We start from the raw sequence: 21,247 nt of genomic DNA on the forward strand, positions 1-21,247 counted from the left end.
CTGCAAGGAGATCCAACCAGTCCATTCTGAAGGAGATCAACCCTGGGATTTCTTTGGAAGGAATGATGCTAAAGCTGAAACTCCAGTACTTTGGCCACCTCATGCGAAGAGTTGACTCATTGGAAAAGACTCTGATGCTGGGAGGGGTTGGGGGCAGGAGGAGAAGGGGACGATAGAGGTTGAGATGGCTGGATGGCATCACTGACTCGATGGACGTGAGTCTGAGTGAACTCTGGGAGTTGGTGATGGACAGGGAGGCCTGGTGTGCTGCGATTCATAGGGTCGCAGAGTCGGACACGATTGAACGACTGAACTGAACTGAACTGAAAAGACAAGAAAAGAGAGTAGAAAAAAAAGGCAGAGAATTGAATTCTGAGAGGAAAGACAGGGTCAGAAAGTACAAGAATTACAAGGAGCTGGTTTGCTAAAGTAAGAGCATAGAATCACACAATCAGACTACAGGATACAGGACAATATGACTGTCTGTTTTATTTTAGTGGTTACCCGGTGCTCAGACTCATATCTAGAATTAGTGTAAAGGATTCTGACAACAGCACAGTTATGAAACAAGTGCCAATATAATGAAAGTTATTTTTCTTTTGGTTTTCTCTGAAATAGAAGGAAAACAGGAATGAGCAGTGACTCTGTGATGAATACAGAACATCACGAAATCACTTCCCATCTGCTAGCTAAATAGACAACCATAAATCTCTTAAATGATAAAAACAAGAAAATGTGGTATATATACATCAAGAAAAATCTTTGACATCTCCTACCAGAAACATAAGAAGAGGTATTTGTTTAATTTTTAATGTGGTGGGGTTTTTTTTTAATAGTGAATTTAATGCTAAGTTAACATTTAAAAAAATATTATTGATCAATGGAGAATTTCAAGTTTTATTCTAATTATATAGGAAAGATGCTTTTTGATTGACAAAAGAACTTTAGTTCATGGTTATACTGACAATGGCAAATAATATTACTATTTTTTAAATGAAAATACGTTAAAAATTTTACATTATCTCTTTCCTTATACACTGTATTTTTAAGTCAGATTTATTAAGGTTTATTTTATATAACTTTCACGCTTTCAAGTATGTAGTTTCATTAGTTTTAACAAACATACAGTTGTGCTTCATTAACATTTTGATGCTGATTTCTAGAGTCTTTGGTGAGACAATTGTCAATAAAAGAAGAAAGTGAAGTCGGTCAGTCATGTCCTACTCTTTGCGACCCCATGGACTATAGCCTACCAGGCTTCTCAGTCCATGGGATTCTCCAGGCAAGAGTACTGGAGTGGGTTGCCATTTCCTTCTCCAGGGGATCTTCCTGACCCAGGGATGGAACCCAGGTCTCCCTCATTGTAGGCAGACGCTTTACCCTCTGAGCCACCAGTAAAGCCTCAATAAAAGACAAGATTCTAAATTTTCAACTTTTCAAACTGACTTGATGTTAGCTTGAAAATACTTAAGAGAAATTCAAATTGAATAGCTCTCTTACAGAACTGAGGTGAAGAAAAATACACGTGTACAAACTAACACTAAAAAATGTGTTGGTGGCACCACAAGCATAATGCTTAGAAAGTGATCACTAATTATTATATTTCATTTTAAGGCTACATAGATTTTAACCTTTGCTACCATGATGTATGGGCTTCCCTGGTAGCTTGCTGCTGCTGCTAAGTCACTTCAGTCGTGTCCAACTCTGTGCGACCCCATAGACAGCAGCCCACCAGGCTCCCCCATCCCTGGGATTCTCCAGGCAAGAACACTGGAGTGGGTTGCCATTTCTTTCTCCAATGCATGAAAGTGAAAAGTGAAAGTGAAGTCACTAAGTTGTGTCCAACCCTTTGAGACCCCATGGACTGTAGCCCACCAGGCTCCTCCATCCATGGGATTTTTCAGGCAAGAGTACTGGAGTGGGGTTGCCATTTCCTTCCCCTGGTAGCTTAGCTGGTAAAGAATCATCCTGCAATGAGGGATACCTGGGTTCGATCCCTGGGTTGGGAAGATCCCCTGGACATGGCAACCTTTTTCAGTATTCTTGTCTGGAGAATCACCATGGACAGAGGAGCCTGGTGGGTTATAGTCCATGGGGTCACAAAGAGTTGGACTCGACTGAGCAATTAAGCACAGCACCTCAGTGTCTATTATTAAATAATTTTATAATGTCAAGGACTCAGTGCTGTTATTGAATATGCATTTCCCTAAGAAAACTGTATCTTGTTTTAGCTAAATATTGGTTATTTTCCCAATATAAGGCAACATGTTGAATATTCAGTGCATGTATGTATAACTTAAAAATGTATTTCATAGCTTAATGGTTTTAAGAAAAGGACACATATTCTTTATGAAGATCCATAAATGATAAAATTGATAAATTTTTCAAATGTTTTAGGTTGGTTGCACAAGAAAATAATAATAATGACATGATGTCAGAATAATGTTATATATTATGGCAAACTCAAACTAATAACCTCCAGGGTGTTCAACTTCCATGAAATCCATTTCATATCTCATCTATTATGGAGGATCTGTGAAAAATAGTTTACTATTCCCTTTCTGAGATATTTGGCAATGCAGGGCTGGCTCATGAAAGCAAAGAGATTAGATACTGTCATTTTCAAAGGGTAAAATCTGTGAAAGCTGCTTTCTAATTCAAGAAATGTCTGCGTGATAAAAATCCCTCCATGCAAATAACATGGGCGGAACAAAACCCAGTCATTTTTCTCAGTTTTCGAAATACTTTCTTATCATTTAAAGAAGTACACTTCTCAGAGGGCTATATCTACATACACAAAACCAGGTATATATGCTCAAACAGGTGAAGTTTACTTCTTGAAAGTATTCACCCTTGGAGTTGCTTAGCCCTCTGAGAAAGGTTTTGATCCTTTCACATTTAGAAAGTATCATCAGAATTTTAAGACTATGTTGTATCCAAAGTTCTAGTTGGGTAATGATGAAACCCACAATGAACAAAGAAATTGTTTAAACTTGATCATCTTGGGCTTCCCAGGTGGCTCTAGTGGTAAAGAACCTGCCTGCCAATGCAGGAGACATAAGAGACACACGTTTGATCCCGTGGTTGGGAAGATCCCCTGGTGGAGGAAATGGCAACCCACACCAGTACTCTTGCCTGGAGAATCCCAGGGTCAGAGGAGCCTGGCAGGTTATGGTCCATATGGTCGCATAGAGTTGGACATGACATGACTGAAGCGACTTAGCACGCAGCACACACAAAGCCTTCTGTGAAACCCTGAGACAATGTGCTAAATATTACCTGAAGGGCACATGTTCTTGAGAAGCAAAAGCTGGATCAGCAATGGAAAGGACTCTGTAACCAATATAATGCAAATGCCTTTTCCTAGGGCCTTTAGAAGTATTTAAAACCTTCCATGTTTTCTTTTTGGCTTGTATTGCCAGTCTTATCCCCCATAAAGGAACCTCCCCTGGACCATGCCCTCTATTTTAGTATTCTTGGGTTCCTGCTGATTTTCTTTTGCACCACGTCCATTTCACACAATGCTTGGGCTCTAGCTTATATGCGTCTCATCTATTAGTTTTGGACATTCCTAAGAATTAAGCCTCCATGCTTCTACAGCTGCATTTCCAGCAATGACCTGAGACAACACTGTGTTTGTATTACTCTCTTATATACCTCTCACCTCCCTTGCTACAGTACATATCTATAAAGCCTTGTTTATTTTCTGTCTCCAAAAATCTAGTCCAAGCCTTACAGAGTGAGCAGAAATCAAACTGAATTCCTAGTTTATTTCAAACTATCCACTATCCAGACATTCCATGAAAAAACAAGCAGAGGAAAAGGACCATCTAATCTGAATAATCCTTGTTTATGAAGCTTTCTAATTTTTTTTCTGTCTTCATCCGGAAATTTCTTTTTAATTTTTTTCCTTCTGTCACTTTCTCCTTTAGGCAACAGTATAGGAAAGTATATTTTGTTGAATTCCATTATTTTTTCCTATCTTCTAGTATCATTTATGGAACAACACAATAACAACTCATGGAAATGTAACATTTGGCAATATTTTTTTCACTCCCTGAATTCAAAATGTAACTACAAGTTTGAACACGCCACAAATTGGTTTTGAAGATTTTCTTTCAGAATCTCAGCAGATGTGAAAATGCAAAGAAAATAGTTCAGAAGTTCTCACCCATCTGTTACTTTCCTGTCATTTTCATAGCCATAGTGACACAAAAGGTCTTTCCAACTATGTCTTTCTTCATGTGTTATCTCTATATCTCTGGGCTTTTCTCCCCATATTTGAAGAACTACCTGCCAAAGCTGCAGAATCCTATAAAGTCAAAGTCAAGAATTCTCTTCTTTTCCCCACAGTGATCTCCCAGACTAGTTCTTTCTCCCAGACTAGTTCTTTCCCCATCGCATGAATTTATGCTGTGGACATCCTCCTCCTCCACATGCTCTTTTACTTCCTGGGTCCTTTCCAACCTCTGGAAGTTTTTTTTTTTTTTTCTCTCCCACTCTCTTCATTGTACTCCCATCCCATCTCCCAAGGAAATTCAGAATATTCTCTGAATTTGCTTGGCATAATTATTACTGGCTTCTCCCTTGATGTTGTTGACTCTTTTAGAGATTCCTGGAGTTTAGAACCCTAATTTTCCTGTGACTCATGAACATCTGATTAGGAGATAATCTTGATATTCTCTTTGAATCACTAAATACCTTCTTTGAGGCTTACTTCATTTGTTTATATGGTAAATTGTCATATTATGATCTCTTTTTATTGTTTCTATCTACAAATACTCTAATCCCTCCCTATCATGCACTGAAACCTTTGGTACATTGAATTTTTGATTCTTTTCTAACCAAACTCCTTTCATTGCTATACACAATTTTTTGTGTCTATGCAGGTACTCTCAATACTAAATTCAAAGTGCCCTGAGTATCATTTATATTTACTCTAATAACTAGTCCCTTCTAACTTAAAGACAATAAGATTCTTAGAACCAGAAACAGATGATAAAATATCAATAAGATTTTGATCATTTCACTGCCCCTTCACATTTATTAAATGAGATATATATACTTGCTCTGCCCAACTCCTCATACGTATGAAATAATCAAAATATTTTACATATGTGAAAATGCCATGAACACCATAAAACTTCACAAATATGAAGTAATATGACCTTGAAAACCATCCTTCAGTCTGGTATTCATGATTATGGAAGTGCATGTTATGATTTTAGATGGTCCATGGAGGAACTTTCATTTTTATTTCAATGATATGTGAATTATTTGCTCAATTTACAACCTAACACATACATTTAAGCCAAAATAGAGATCTGATCTGAAAACAGTGGAGCTCCAGTATTGTGACGGCACCGTCTGGAAGTACTTGGCTGACTCACGAATTTTGAAAATCGAAAATTTGAACAACAAAATCACCTTGACAATCTTTCTCTTATCAGAGAAAGCACACACAGTGTTTCTATGGAAAAATACAGCAATATCTCAAAACCCATGTTTAATGGTCATTTGGGTAGTTATCAAACCCAAATCAACATAGTGAGGAGTGAGAAAAAATGCAGAGTAAAGGGAGTAAAAGAGGTAGCTATTCTAAAACATACATAAACATTTGCATTTAAAGACTAGATATATGTATCGGAGAAGGCAATGGCACCCCACTCCAGTACTCTTGCCTGGAAAATCCCAAGGACGGAGGAGCCTGGTAGGCTGCAGTCCATGGGGTCGCAAAGAGTCGGACATAACTGAGCAACTTCACTTTCACTTTTCACTTTCACACATTGGAGAAGGAAATGGCAACCCACTTCAGTGTTCTTGCCTGGAGAATCCCAGGGAAGGTGGAGCCTGGTGGGCTGCGGTCTATGGGGTCGCACAGAGTCAGACACAACTGAAGCGACTTAGCAGCAGCAGCAGCAGCAGATATATGTATATGTGTAACTGAATCACTTTGCTATACACATGAAAATATCACAACATTGTTAATCAACTATACTCCAATATAAAATAAAAAGTTTTTTTAAAAAGAAATTTCCTTTAGTGTTCAAAAATATGATGAAAATGTGTTTATTCTTTCATTCATTTACTTGAAATATTTTCAGCACTTATCATGAGCTTGGCATGAAACTAGTTACTGGAGACAAAATGATATGCATTACCATTCCTAACCACTGCCCTTTTGAAAGTGAGGCACTAATGGAAGAGAAATTAGTTAGTCTCAAAAATGAATGAAAATCACTAATTTGACAAGAGCTAACTAGGAAGACCTATAATAAGGCAATTTGATCAGAGATATCAGAAAAGACTTCTTTGAAAAAGTAATGCTCCAACTAATATGTAAAGAATAATCATTAACTAGACAGAGAGAGGAGGAAAGAATGTCCATGTAGGAGTCATGATAAATGCAAAGGCCCTATGATGAGAAATTATGAAAAGTACATAGAATTGAAGGATATTTTCCTTCAAGAGAGTGAGGGGCAGCATAATGAGGGGACAAGCTAGAACTAAGATAAGGATTATGTAAGGTCTTGTAAACCGTGATAGAAAATGTGAAAAGTGAAAGTGTTAGTCTCTCAGTCGTGTCTGGCTCTTTGTGATCCTATAAGTCCATAGCCCGCCAGGCTCCTCTGTCCACAGGATTTTCCAGGCAAGAATACTAGAGTGGATTACCATTCCCTTCTCCTGGGGATTTTTCTGACCCAGGGATTGAACCTGGATGTCTTGCATTGTAGGTACACTCTTTACCATATGAGGTGCAATTGATAAAATCAGCATCTTAATTTTTTAATTTTAAAATAATGTATTGTCTTCAGTCATCTCCAACTCTGTGTGACCCCATAGATGGCAGCCCACGAGGCTCCCCCATCCCTGGGATTCTCCAGGCAAGAACACTGGAGTGGGTTGCCATTTCCTTCTCCAATGCATGAAAGTGAAAAGTGAAAGTGAAGTCGCTCAGTTGTGTCCGACTCTTAGCGACCCCATGGACTGTAGCCCACCAGGCTCCTCTGTCCATGGGATTTTCCAGGCAAGAGTACTGGAGTGGGGTGCCATTGCCTTCTCCAATTGTTTTCATTAGGGAGACATATTTTTAGTACATGTTAAGTAATTTTGTTTTCCATTCAGTTTCTTCTACCACTGTTTGTAGTAATAATATACATTTTCTTTTTTAAGGTTTTTAAATGAAAATATTGAGTCAACTTGAAGAAAACATAATTTTATAAATAATAACATAAGTGGTGTGAAGATATGTTAAAAACCATATAGGTGTTATATGAATGACTAAAAAATTTGTGAAAAACTACTTTAGTCTAAATATGAATCTTTTAAGGAAAGAATTGAGCTTTACAGAGTCCTTAAAATGAGCTTTGGAATTTTTATTATAAGCAATCAAATTTGTCATGGGAAAACGAAGCAAATGATAACAGTAATATGAAAGAAAGTGAAAGTGAAAGTCACTCAGTCGTGTCTGACTCTTTGTGACCCCATGGACTATACAGTCCATGGAATTCTCCAGGCCAGAATACTGGAATGGGTAGCCTTTCCCTTCTCCATGGGATCTTTCCAACCCAGGGATCGAACCCAGGTCTCCCACACTGCAGGTGGATTCTTTACCAGGTGAGCCACAAGGGAAGGCAATAACAGAAATGCTGACACCATTTTAATATATCTTAAAATCATTTATAAATAGAACTTTCATAGTTCTAGACACTTCATTTATCTTGTGACATATGACTATGGGACCAGATATTGATCCCTTTGTGTTCTTAGAGACACTTTGTTGCATAAATAAGTACTTTCTTATGAAAATATTTGAATGAGTTCTAATCCAAGGGTCCTAACTTATGAAAAACCTAAAGAGCAAGTTTGATCTTTAGGCATGCTGCTTCTAGTTAGGGTTGGGCAGAGTGCTCACAAACACCTTCTTTACAGGATTAGTGGTTTGGGGTAGAATTTTCCAGGCTCATTAAGGATAATCCAAGTAAAGGAAGGAACAGTATTAAGAAGAGTCTCCTCAAAATTAAACCCTCTCTACTCTTGGAAGCTTGTACTTCTAATCCAGATGATAAGTTGTCTATCCTTGTTCATGTCATTTCAGAATTAGAAATACTTCTAAACCAACCTATTAGGCCTTGCTCACTGCCTTCTGCTAACATGGTGGCCCAGCTAGGAGTCCAGGTGTGTTAAATCTGAGAAGTTGGAACATCTCTAAGAATATGTGGTGTAAATGTTTAAAATATCTTCTTATTCTAAGACATATTTTATTTAAATTAAAACTTAATTTTGAATAGCTATTAGAACATGAGGTACAAAATTCAAAAAGCACGCATAAAAGTTCATACCAGTAAGAGTCTAAGTCTCTTTTGCATCTTTGTCTACCAATAGGTTTCCTTCTGAAAGACGCAAGCTCTGTTACCAGTTACTTATTGATATTAACAGAGATATTAAATACATACATAAATGTATTGAATTGGGCTTCCCTCATAGCTCAGTTGGTAAAGAATCTGCCTGCCATGCAGGAGACCAGGGTTTGATTCCTGGGTCGGGAAAATTCTCTAGAGAAGGAAATGGCAACCCACTCCAGTCTCCTTCCTGGAGAATCCCATAGACAGAGGAGCCTGGCAGGCTACAGTCCATGGGGTCACAAGAGTCGGACATGACTTGGCAACTAAACCACCACATACATAATAAAGAATTATCAGCAAATGACAGCACACCAGAAAAAAACTAAACCATCCCTTCCACTGCATTCTGAGTCTCCTTCTATATTGTACTCTCTAATAATTTATTTCAAACACTTCAACATAAATAATTCTTCCTGTTTTACCTGTGGTATCAGTTACTAAGTGCCGAGTAGGTGCCAGCAAGTGTGCTGGTGTGCACAAATTCATTATCTCACTTAATACTCAGAGCAAGACTATCAGCTTGGGATTTTCTTATCCCTATTTTAAGATGAGGAAATTGAGAATCAGTAAGCATCAATAATTTGGCCAAATCTGCAAGACTGGTAAGTGCCAGAGCCAGAACTGGGATGAGACCCAGGAAAATCTAATCCCTTAGTGTGTGTGCTCTTCACCACTGTGAGATGACTGTCTCTCACACCACACACTTCCACAAACTCATGTACACACACACACACACGTGTATATATACAAATGTATAAATATATTCATTTAGGCATTTATAAAAATGCAAATGTCTGGAAATAATATAAACTCAAGACCTTGGTGATTAAATGGAAAACATAAAGAAGGAGCTTAATTGATAATAAATATGCTTCAGGTCTCATTTATCATTTCACTCTTTTGGATTCCAGCTACTCGGGGACTTACTTCCCACATACTAATTACACAATATTAAATGTTTGTATTTCTACCGACTAAAACACAAACATGGGTACCAACAGCCTACAGATTACCTGCTGGTATATAAATCAATAAGAGATTATAAATTCCTAGTACTTTTAGATTGCATGTCAGATTCAGGAAGGACAGTTGCCAGAAAGCCACATTGCTTGGAACTATTTCTGAATTACTGGCACTGGATATTGCCATATCGATTTATTGATTAAAACAACAACAATGATCTACAGGCTTAAGTGGCACCTGAAATAAGTCAGTGATTTTTGGTGCTACGCATTGTGCAAGTAGCTTTTTTCATATAAAGTTATTACCATGCATCCATTTAATTATTGTTGTAGAAATTATCTTTGGGGGAACTTCTTGGAAAAACTCTAAGGGTTGAAGTGAAACTTTTTACCTAATTTTCTTGTTATGAGGCTCTTTAATCAAACGCAGCCAAAACATCATTATTACTGCTGAAAAATAATTCCTTAAGATTATAAAAGTTTCCCAATGGTTTCATTTTTTTTTTTAAGTTACTTGGTCCTTGAAATGTAAATAAAAGAAGTGTCATGTTTCATGATTAATTAAAATGTCTTTCAGTATAGAGTTTACCACTTCATCTCTAATTTATCTGAATTTTTGTTGGAAATCCTAGGTTATTTTTACTGTAGAGTTGGGGTTTGATGATTGCATTCCAGTAGTGTCTTTAGCATGATTTTCTTTCTCTGTATCTCCTGTAATTTGATACTCTAGAGAACGGATCAGATTTGTAGCGTGTTTTTGATGGTTTTCCTAAGTGGTGGTGTGTATTTCCATCAGGAGGCACACAGTGTCTCCAGTTGTCCTTTTGTGATATTATCAGTCACTGATGATCATTGCCTATGTCCTTTATTTCATTACAGATTGAAAAATGATGATATTCTAATTTTAATATTCCTCATATTTTATCTGATGGAATTATTCCTAAAAGGAGGAACATCCTCATATCAACTCTGCTATAAGTATAGGTTATTTAGAAAAGGCAGAATAAATCCCAATCCCCCACATCTATTTACAAGATACTTGGTTCTTTAGCATCTTTAAAAAGCAAGCAAAATTTTTTTTTATCACTGCTGAATTCATGGATTTAAACATTTTTTATGTATTTTAATACATTGCCGCTATTATTCTTAATGATACTAAAATGATTCCATATTTAGCTAGGCAGAGTCTATTCAGGTTTCCTCCTGAGTCTTAAAGACATTCTCCGTCTAGGTTTTGCCAACATTTTTCTGTTATGACAAGATGATCCCAGCTCATATTACACATTTCCTGTCTCAGACTGAGAAGCAACCATTTCTCCAAAGAACCCTAGATCCTTTCAGTGAAAAATGGTATTGAGACATCACAGGGCACTAAAGGAACTTGTTCTTACTGGTCATTGATTTTATGTCTTTTCATTTGCAAGATACCAGAAACATACATATGAATGAGTGTGTATTTTTTAAAAATAAAATACACATGTATATGTCTTTCATGTTATTTTTGATTTTTTAAAATTTGCTCCTATTTTATATTATAGAGCATATTACATTATTCCAAATATTACATTATTCCAAAGTTCAATATATATGTAGGATATATACAAAGAAATTCAGCTTCTCAGCTGTAACCTATTCTCTCCCTCCTCCACTGAAAAGTGTTTTAAAATTTTGTGGATAACACCTCTGATGTTTCACAAAGTACACTCACACACATTTGGGTATCCAAATTTTCTTAGATAACCTGAAAATAGTCAACATAATTTTCTTCATATCCTGATGATCACTCCACAGGATGGCTATTCATTCCAGCTGTACAGTCTTACACAATAGAGGGTTTTTTTTTGTTTGTTTGTTTGTTTGTTTTTTCTTTTGGTAGCATACTCAAGCAGTACACTATTGATAGGAGCTTGAGTTATTTCCAGTTTAAATTGTTTTAATGATTATAAACAGTGCTGCAATGAAGAGCTTTGTCCAAATAATTTATTTTGTAGTATTGCCATGCAATGACTTGGTTTTATAATAATCATTTTAAGGTAGGTAATTATTTAATAAATAAAGATAACCATTAATCAGAAAATGAAGTGCTAAGAAAATAATTTTAATCAATTGGCCAACTGATTGATCTAGTCAAATAATTGTAATCCATGCTGCTGCTGCTGCTGCGTCGCTTTAGTCGTGTCGGACTCTGTGCGACCCCATAGACGGCAGCCCACCAGGCTCCCCCATCCCCGGGATTCTCCAGGCAAGAACACTGGAGTGGGTACTGGTGAACAAAACTAGGACAGAGAGAGGGTAATGTCTCTTCATATTTAATTTGCCTGAAGGTCAAATCTCAAATCAGTTGCAAAACCTATGATAAATCAGACCACCCTGGGCATGGTGTCCTCCAGAAATCTGCCCAGCCAGGTTCTGACCTCTAATTCACTGATATTAGGCCTCTGCTTTCATTGTGTTCATCTGTTTTTTTGTTTTTAATTCTTGCCCCCTTACCCTTTTCAGTCAATTGTCCTTCACAATAAACCATTTAAGAGAAAAATTAATGTTTAATAGTTTCAGTACTTATGCTATAGAGAGAGGTATCAATTTCACATCACTCAAGTAACTTGGCACATGTTTAAGGTATTAAATAGTTTTCCAGGCATTCCCTCATAGTGATGGAAAAAAATAAATCTCTTAACCCTTTAAAACTCTGCCTTCTGGATCCTTCTTCACTTGGCCTGGCCTGGCTATCTCATCTCCTTCAGGACTTCCCTGGTGGTCCAGTGGCTAAGATTCCTCACTCCCAGTGCAAGGAACCGAGTTTGATCCCTTGTCAGGGAACTGGATCCCACATGCCACACTAAATAAGAAGAAGAAGAAGAAAAAGAAGAAGAAAAAAAAAGATATCCCATTTCTCTTATAAGGATGGCCTGATTCAGTTTATTCAGTACACTACTGCACTTAAATTCAGCAAATTGCTTACCAATTTGCTTCAGAGCATTCCTATTGGTTCCCCTGCACACCATTTTAAATTATTTAAAACGTAACATTTGTGTTGTAACATATCTATCACCATTTCTCTTCTGGATTGCCTCTGAATTGACAGTTCATTTTTCAGGGAGAGTGAAGGTGACCTTTCAGCCAGAATCTAGGATCTGATTTTCATACTGTTAGAATGGCTGCCTGGAGGTATGCGACATAATATATAAATGTCTGTATCCTGGCTTCTCTTTGGTCAAGAAGCACCTCATGATTTCTAGAGAATCACCAAATGCAGGATTTGTTTCCAATTTGATGTCTTTCTCTAAGATGGAGCAGCAAAATGCTATTGTTTATTGGTGGTGTTTGCTCCTCTAAAGATTTAATCATTTACACATAATTTGTACTCTTATGTGAGCCATTAGACGATAAAGGGTTGTAAGATAGGAAACGTTTGACACAAGAGCTTCTACTCTTATTTCTTGGTCATGTCCAGTGTCCACCTGCTGCTATACTCAAATCTGAAAAGATATAAATCACATCAATTTTTCTATCAAATCAGAAGTCAGTTTGTTTCAATATTTCATGCATAATCTGGACAAAATCTTCATAGTCAAATTGCTCATTTTTAGAAAGAGTTGACAGAAATGAGGGCTTCCCTGGTAGCTCAGATGGTAAAGAATCTGCCTGCCATGCAGGAGATGTGGGTTTGATTCCTGGATCAGGAAGCTCCCCTGGAGAAGGGAATGGAAGGCACTCCAGTATTCTTGCCTGGAAAATTCCATGGACAGAGGAGACTGGTGGCTTGGAAAGAGTCGGACATGACTGAGAGAATAACACACACTGACTGAAATGATTCTAAACCTTGATTGCATGGTGTAATCACTTGGGGAATTTTTCAAACTCCCCAGGAAGCAAGACAGATCAATTTAGTCATAATCTCTAGGAGTGAGAGCCAGCCAACTGTAGTTTGTAAAGCTCTTCAGGTGATTCCAAGGTTCAACCAACAGGAAACAATTGAAAAAATGCTTTTCTCTAAGGCTCATATATTTGCAATTGAGAATCACTACTTGGTAAGCAAGCCATGGCTAATAAGGAAGTTTGTTACCACACAGAGCAGAAAAGATTTTGTGAATCAGTGTTATCAGTCTGTAAAACAGTCATTCATCATAAACATCATTAACTAATCTACTGTTTATAATTTAGAAATAGCTACACTAAAATAATATTTTGAAGAATAAAATATAACCTGTCTCTACATTGTGACATTTTGGAAAAGAATTAAGTACTAATATTTAAACCACTTACTCAAGATCAAATAAAACCCTAGGAATAATATTCAGTTTGCCCAAGGAATTTGATTACTGTAGCATCATAATAGTTACCCTACAAATCTAGTTGGATGCTGATATTCCACTTTATAGAGTTTTACTTTTATCTACATACAAACTTCCTTAATGGAAATTGCCCATATGCCATACAATTCATGGTTGACTTATTTTACATTTGCTTAACAGCCTTATTCCATGATTTAAGGGGACATTTGTAAGGGCAACACAGTCAAAAATATCTTAATAACACGATGGTTTTCAAAGGGCACTCAAAGGCAAAATGTGAATATGACATTTCAACAGTGATTAGTAACATGAGTATAATGCAGATACTATATCGAAGACTAAATTCAGCACATCAATTTTGTTCATGACATATACAGATTATTCCTAAGTTAATGGCTAGATTTTATTTTTTATAAGGAAAGTGACTTTTTTTGACATATGAAGAATAAGGTAACATTTGTTTACATTTGTATGTTGTGTTAAGAGTTTGAAAATTCAGGTTGCTTTCGATTCCCATCATGAAAATATTAAAATTAGTATATTTTTAATTTGTAAGAGGTAATACCAGCTGCTTCATTATGCAGCATTGTATTTGCTTGGGGATTTAACTCATATGCCTGGGAGCATATGCTTTTAAGAAAATATTTTTAGTAAACATTTGGATGTTGTCAGACATAACTAGCACTGGAGAGACTGTGCACTCTATTATTTTAATTTTATTTTGGCATGTGGCTGTATGTCATTATATTTCCTTTAAGGGTTATATTGATATATGACTACTATATATAAGTAAATAATGAAAGTATATCTGTATATACATATATCTACACACATACATATCATATATGTGTATATGTATACATATCAGAATCCCTAGAGAAAATATGGCAAACCACTAAGCAATTCACAAAGATAAGACACCATTTGTTACTTATGAAGATCTAATTGTGTTAATAACATATACGCTGGTGTTCTGTTATTTTTAGCAATATTCCATACTATAGACTTGGACAATACTTGGAAGAGAATTTAGTACTAGTTGGCATGTGTTCAGTTTCTATGAAGTTCACATTTTCTGCAATACATTAACAAGCAGAAATATTGCTAAAATTTCTTTTATCAGGGACATAGGCAAGCGTGACAAGTGAGGCTGGGTTAAATATATGACAGCACAAGGCTGCGAGAGGGGAGAATCTGTAAACAAAACCTCTTACTGGAGCTGAACAAATGCTGGGAGTCTCATCCAGAGCACTGAATGAAGATTCAATGTAATGGGCAGAACATCAGAGTGCCTGGCAGCAAACTGCAAACTGTCACTCCCTGAGCACTTGCCAGCACAGAATGAGATCACTGCTACTCTCACAGGTACGTGTTGCAAACAATGAGGATTCCAGGTGAGATTCCCAAAGGAATGTCAGCATCACAAAATTTCACCAGCTGATAAAAGGCAAAAGCCAAAAATGTTTGGAGCAGGATTGAGTAATGGGGATTTGGAATGGCAGGAGAATAAAACTAACAAAACCAGAAAAGATCTGAAGGTTAACTATTATAATTGGAACAGTAGGTGAGAATGACACTTCAGGTATAAGGAAAAAGTTTAATTAGAACCAGGGACCAGGCTTGGGGTCAGACTCAATGAAGCATCAATTACTAGTTAGCACCAATGTCCATACATCCTTCCTGACTCAAGACAAGATTGGTTCCTGATACTCTGGGATAGAACTCTGCAGGGTACAAAGGGTGGGATTCAAGTGGTCTGGGATGAAAAAGACTAGCGACACAAAAGTTGTGATCCAGATAGCATTTCATATGGGTACCAGAATTGAGGACACAAATGTCATTCCCATGGACGCAACTTTTAAAACAATCGGCAAACATGCTTCTGTGAAGTAAACAGCAGTCAGGATTTGGGTCTATAGCCTTTCTGAGAAAGCCTAATGTATGCTCCAGAGATGTTTATATCAGACCCCTGCCTACAGCAATAACTTCAAGTGTTTTACTCCAAACTGTCAAGAAATTCTAGGCGCATCAAGTTTCTTCATGGTACATTATCACTTACATCTAGATAAGATATAAGGAACTTAAATACTTTCATTTTGTGTAAACAATCTGGGGATGATGCATTTTCTGCATCTACTACACATTACCTATTTTCCAAACATGAATTATCACAAACAATAAGCATTAGAATACACAAAGTTTTTTTCCTCCATTCACATAATGGTGACTTTGAGTTATATCACATCCCAAAAATTTATTTTATTTTCTCCTGTTTTTTACCTCTGAAAATGTGCATTTTGAAGGGCAGTATAGAATGGTATAAACAACTAGGTAACTTATATTTATAGCAATAAATTTATACTTTTAAAAAGGATCTTTATTGTTAATACCAAATTTTAAATATATATGTTAATGAAGTTGTATGTCTTAACTTCTAGAATTCAAAGAAAAAGCAGTATAATTATGATCAATAAGATTGTTTCCTACATCTAAAAAAATATAAAGCCCAATCATCACAAAATTTTTCAATAGTGATATCACAAATATTATTTTTTTCCTCAACTGTAGTCATTGGAGTAAAGTTTTATTTATTGCAGAAAAATAGTTTTGCAAACTTTCTCTTTCACAATGTAACTTTTAAATAAAAGTACAAAAAAGACTCCATAGCTTTCACCACATAACACAGTTTTCCCAGATTTTAACAGCCTAATCATTTTTTTGTTGTTGTTTCACACAAAGAAGCTTTATTCCATTTGAGCCAGAATGTTTTAAATGCTTGTTTTTCAAAATTAATTTTTATCTTTAAGAAAAGGTGTGTAGTTTTTATATCACTTAATAACAAGAAAGGAGGGTTTTTTTTAATCTCTTTATAGTCTACATGTCAATAAATGACAGACTTCTGCTATTTAATCTAGAAAAAAAGCCATACATTATCACCTCAATCTGGCCCAAGATAAACTTGTTAATAACTGGGGTTTATGAATATTTATCATGCACCAAGTGGTCGACAAGTGGTTAAAGAAACAGTACAGCTTTAATTTTCAGGTAGCATTACTGACAGCCATGCAACTTAACACTGATTAATCAGACTGACTGAGGCTTTAGAAACACAGGCTTGTCTGAATTTGTCATATATCTTCCATGAATCTTTTCTTCCTAGCATTTCAAAATACTCTGATCTCCACTGAAAATTACTCAAAACCCTTTTTGGAGACAGAGATTCAGTCTTCACCAAAGCTTCTGCAGGATGCAAAATTGGAGCTGGAATCAATGAGAACATTTGAAATAACAACTAACTCATCATAGTTCCTTAACGGAAAATACTAGGAGACCCGGAACAGAGACCTTTGAAATATGATACTGTCTTGAAAGATGTGGCATGCTATTATAAACCAAAATAAAATTCCACATTCCAGAACCTCAAGTTCCTTCCAGGTTTTGATTTGAGTTAGTCATTTTTCTGCTCCTTCTTTCTCATTCCTAGTGCTTTCCAGTGTGTGATCTATTGATATATTCCTGAGAAAACTTTCCACTGAGTTGAAAGCCTGAGAACTTTAGTTTGGATGAATGATAATGAGCACTGTCAAAGAGGCAGTAAAACTGAGTCCTTGGTCCTGGCTGCTGAGCTGAGAGCTGCAGGAGTTAATTGTGTGAATGGTAATGAGACCAGGGAGGCAGCAGATGCTCGCGTGCCTTTACAATCCAAATCCCACCAACAAATTCCTCCCACAGAAACTTTGAGGGACATCTTGGCACCCTGGAGATGGAGCTAGACCCAGCCACAGCCACATGCCACCTGCTAAACCTATTGTTTAAAAAAAAAAAAAAAAAAAGACCCATTACAATAACAAAGTTGTTTGCCTTCTTTTGCAATGACTTTATGACATCAGTTTTACCATAGTAGAGGAATGGAAGGGAAAGGAACATCTGATTCTTTAGAGAGAAACATTTGCACCCCAAACCGTTGACTTACATGGAAAGACTGATGTTTTGTATATGATGCATACTCCTCTGATAAACCATGCCTGCCTTCTCATCTTGTAACTCCCCACAGGCTGTTTACAGAAGATTTACAAGGCCATGTGGTTTTTAATGACATGAAGAGAAAGGGCCATGTCTGTACCTACAGAAAAATCAAAAGAGAAAAAGGTTATGATGTAGACTTTTTACCAAAAATATTCATTTCTGAATTAAAAAAAAACAAACTCTAAGTGAAAATAAAAATTCTTGACCTTTTAAATCATCTTAGCCAAAATGTTCTGTGAATGATCTATCTTTAACAAATTAGAATTTTACTGAGGATTCAGTAACTGAATCTTTTTTTAAATATCTGAGATTGGGAAGTCCAGAATGCCCTGTCTTAAAATAATGAATGCTGAGAGTGGAATCAAGCAAAATTAGAAGAAACCCTCAGATATTGGGTGTTTAGGCTTGTGGGACAGTTTCCCATATGGGCAATTTAGGGCTCTCCATGAGGACAATAATAATGTATGACGCTGTGGGAAATTCTATTATATATTACTTTTACTTTTGAGGATGTATACACCTGCTTTTCAGAAATGTTGGTGTTATATTCCTTGTAGAAGAAAAAAAAGTGGCCTATTTCTAGTACTGGAGAAATAGGGTTAGTTTCAATGGCAACTGCAGACACGGTAGATTAGTCACGTTAATCCTGCCCTAGAAGAGAGGCTCAGTGTCTCTGTCCAGGTTAAATAAAAGCTGCCTCACGTCTCACTTTTTGTTCAGCTGGTTGACCCTCATTATTATAAAAGCAATTAGTGAGGCTGAAATTTCTGAATTCATTGGACAAACCTTTGATGATACTGCATTAGTAATGCAGGTTTGAATTAGAAATATTTGCATGCTTTCTAAATTGCTATCACTATCATCACTGCAGGTTTGGATTGTACAAACTCTATGGTGCTAGATTATTCTGTCTGTAAAGACCCAAGGTTCTATAGTAAATAAAGAAAAACTGTGTTCTTTTCATAATAATAAAATATGTGCTTCTGACTTACTGAGAAGTCAGATATGGAAGCATGTGGGAGCAATATGTAAATGCCAAGCAAGCTGTTTATACTGGGATCTGCTCCTGCATAATAATCATAATCCAATGCCAGCAGAAACCTTTTGAATTTAAAACACTGTAGAGTTCCAGCAAAACAGAAAGAACCACAGCAAATGTTGTAGTTGCTGATTATTTCTGAAAAATCTCAAATGTTTACTTTTTTCTTTTTTTTTTTTTGCATGTCAGGGATTTCTATAACCTTAATACTATTCAATAAAATCATTTTAAAACAGCTTGATCCCGCTTTGGTGAACTGCTCTGCATAAAAATGGGGGGAGGATGTTGAGCTTTGCTTTGCTTTTCTGTATTTCTAGTAGTAGAATAACACATTAAAACAGAAATGCATAGCCATTTTGTTTAAGAAAAATTGTATTGGCAACTGTGGAGACAGAGAATTTTATTTTATTATTTCATTAAATTAATGTTAGAAATTCAGATCTCTGTGCCTTAACGTGCAGGCTATATATGCTTCTTAAAATTTAACGCAAGTGTTTTATTGTTTTTATTTACTTAGATGGTTAAATTCTATACTTTTGGCTGAGAAAGATGAAGCACATTTGCTTGCCTTAAATGATGTTACTTTCTTTGCCAGGAATGTTAGTGTCTTTCATCTAGCCTCACAACAGAAGGCAGAGTTTCTAGGAAAGTTTGTCAAAATAAATAATATACTCTTGAGTACTCAATGTAAGCAGGATATCCAGGTGCACTTTTATGTCTTTAGGAATTAGGATTCTATCCTTTGCACAAGAAAATATTTGTGGAGAGTGACTTATCACAGGGAAGACTGGTGATGGTATGAACAATGATGCAACATCAAAGAGTCCTTGAGTGGGAAGCAGGCTCCTTTGATCTCAGGTCAGTTTCTCTTGTACCACATTAGGCTACTCCCTTGTGTCAGTCCCCTGGTTGGCTTTCGCTCAAACACTGCAATGTTTCTGATTATAACATAAATAGAAATATGAATGGCTACTCTCCTTTTCTCAGTTTCCCAGACTTTATAGCTGCATCTTTTAAGCCACAAATGATTGATCTGTGTTTTCTTCTAGATGAACCTGGTCTCAGAGAAACCAGGATACCTGGGAGACTGGGAGATTTAGAGTCAGAAGAATATTACCTCTGTCTTTCTTTACCTCTTCTATTTTTCCCAGCTCTGCCTAAGAATCACTTCAATTACTCTTGTAGCATTGATAATTTTTAAGAATACCATCCAAAGGACAAAACAGTGATAATTTTTTCTTGTTACAAGGACCGTAATAGTTTTCCATGAGATAATGCACTTCAATGGGTACTGATATCTTTCCCTAAAGTTTCATTGTTTTGAAAAAAAAAAGGAAGAATTCAAAACTGGGACAGCCTTTTTGATTTAATAACTAAGAAACAAGTAAATATTACTATATCAGAAGTAGATTTTGAATGCAAATAAAAATATACAAATCCAATATAACTATATATTACCTGTGTAAAAAAATTACTTAAACTTTGTGAATCTTAGTTTCTTTATAACAAAATGGTTCTAGGAGTAATGTGGCAGACAATAGTTGCTCTCCATTCAACAACCACTTTCCTCTACTCTGTTAATTGAATCCCAATATTTTAGCATTTTATATGAACTGAAAGAGCTCTTCCTGGACCCCAGGGTTAAAACGTATTAGTTTAGGCCAATTATGACAATTTCCCTCTTCTTGCAAGAGGTTGAAGGATCATCACAAGACATAAATCTGAAAAGAGGTTTCAGAGGATATTGGTGGAAGGCTCCTAGAAGAAAAAAAACTCTATAAGGGAAATACTACTACCTTTTTGAACTCTATATTCAGCTGAGTGGGAAGACATTTTGCAGAATTGTAATAGCCATCTTGGGAAGGAGAAAGAACCCATGTTAAGAAGGATACGGCAGCACATTCAAGACGAACGAATAGAAGGATGGGAGAAACGTGGTTCATGATGGCATTACTAAGCCACTTAATTACTGAATGTTTGAAGCGTCCAATCTCTGTATATCTTGCGTTTTGACATAATAAACTCCTTTTTGTTGACACTTTGGCTGGGTTTTATACTTTTATCCCACATATTTCTAGCAATTATGAACAGCTCACTATTAAGATTACAGTAATAATTAAATGAGGAAATATATATAAAGGCCACTTGGTACATAACAGTGATTAATAAATATTACTTTTATTTTCATTGTGTTTTAAAACCTTGGCATTTAACTGCTATGTGAGGTATGACTATTTTAGAATAGTACTTTCTATGAGTAACTCATTCTAAATGTAAACTCTTAAATTTGCCCTCTTAATTATTAATACATTTTGGAGTAGATATTTTCTAAAATGGTTTACTGCTTTACTAGTTAAATGAGAATCTTCTTTGGAAATTAAATTCCTGAAGATAAAGAATATTGAGTATAATTGGCTAATTTATTATAATTAACCTATCCAAATTCAAAATAAATACTAATGATAATAAAAAGGCACCATGTTGCGACAGATGATAGCCTGCTATGTGCCTTACAGGAAA

At 36.1% G+C, this 21,247-nt stretch overlaps 1 long non-coding RNA gene across 1 annotated transcript; it reads left to right on the forward strand.

Moving 5' to 3' along the window:
- Window positions 1-639: 639 nt before the first annotated feature.
- LOC129630395 (uncharacterized) lies at window positions 640-17,025 on the forward strand. Its single transcript, XR_008703676.1, has 3 exons — window positions 640-793; window positions 14,786-15,027; window positions 16,823-17,025. It is a non-coding gene; the product is annotated as an uncharacterized LOC129630395 (long non-coding RNA).
- Window positions 17,026-21,247: the final 4,222 nt, after the last annotated feature.

Source organism: Bubalus kerabau, chromosome 16, assembly GCF_029407905.1.
Source record: "Bubalus kerabau isolate K-KA32 ecotype Philippines breed swamp buffalo chromosome 16, PCC_UOA_SB_1v2, whole genome shotgun sequence".
Taxonomy (NCBI): Eukaryota; Metazoa; Chordata; class Mammalia; order Artiodactyla; family Bovidae; genus Bubalus; species Bubalus kerabau.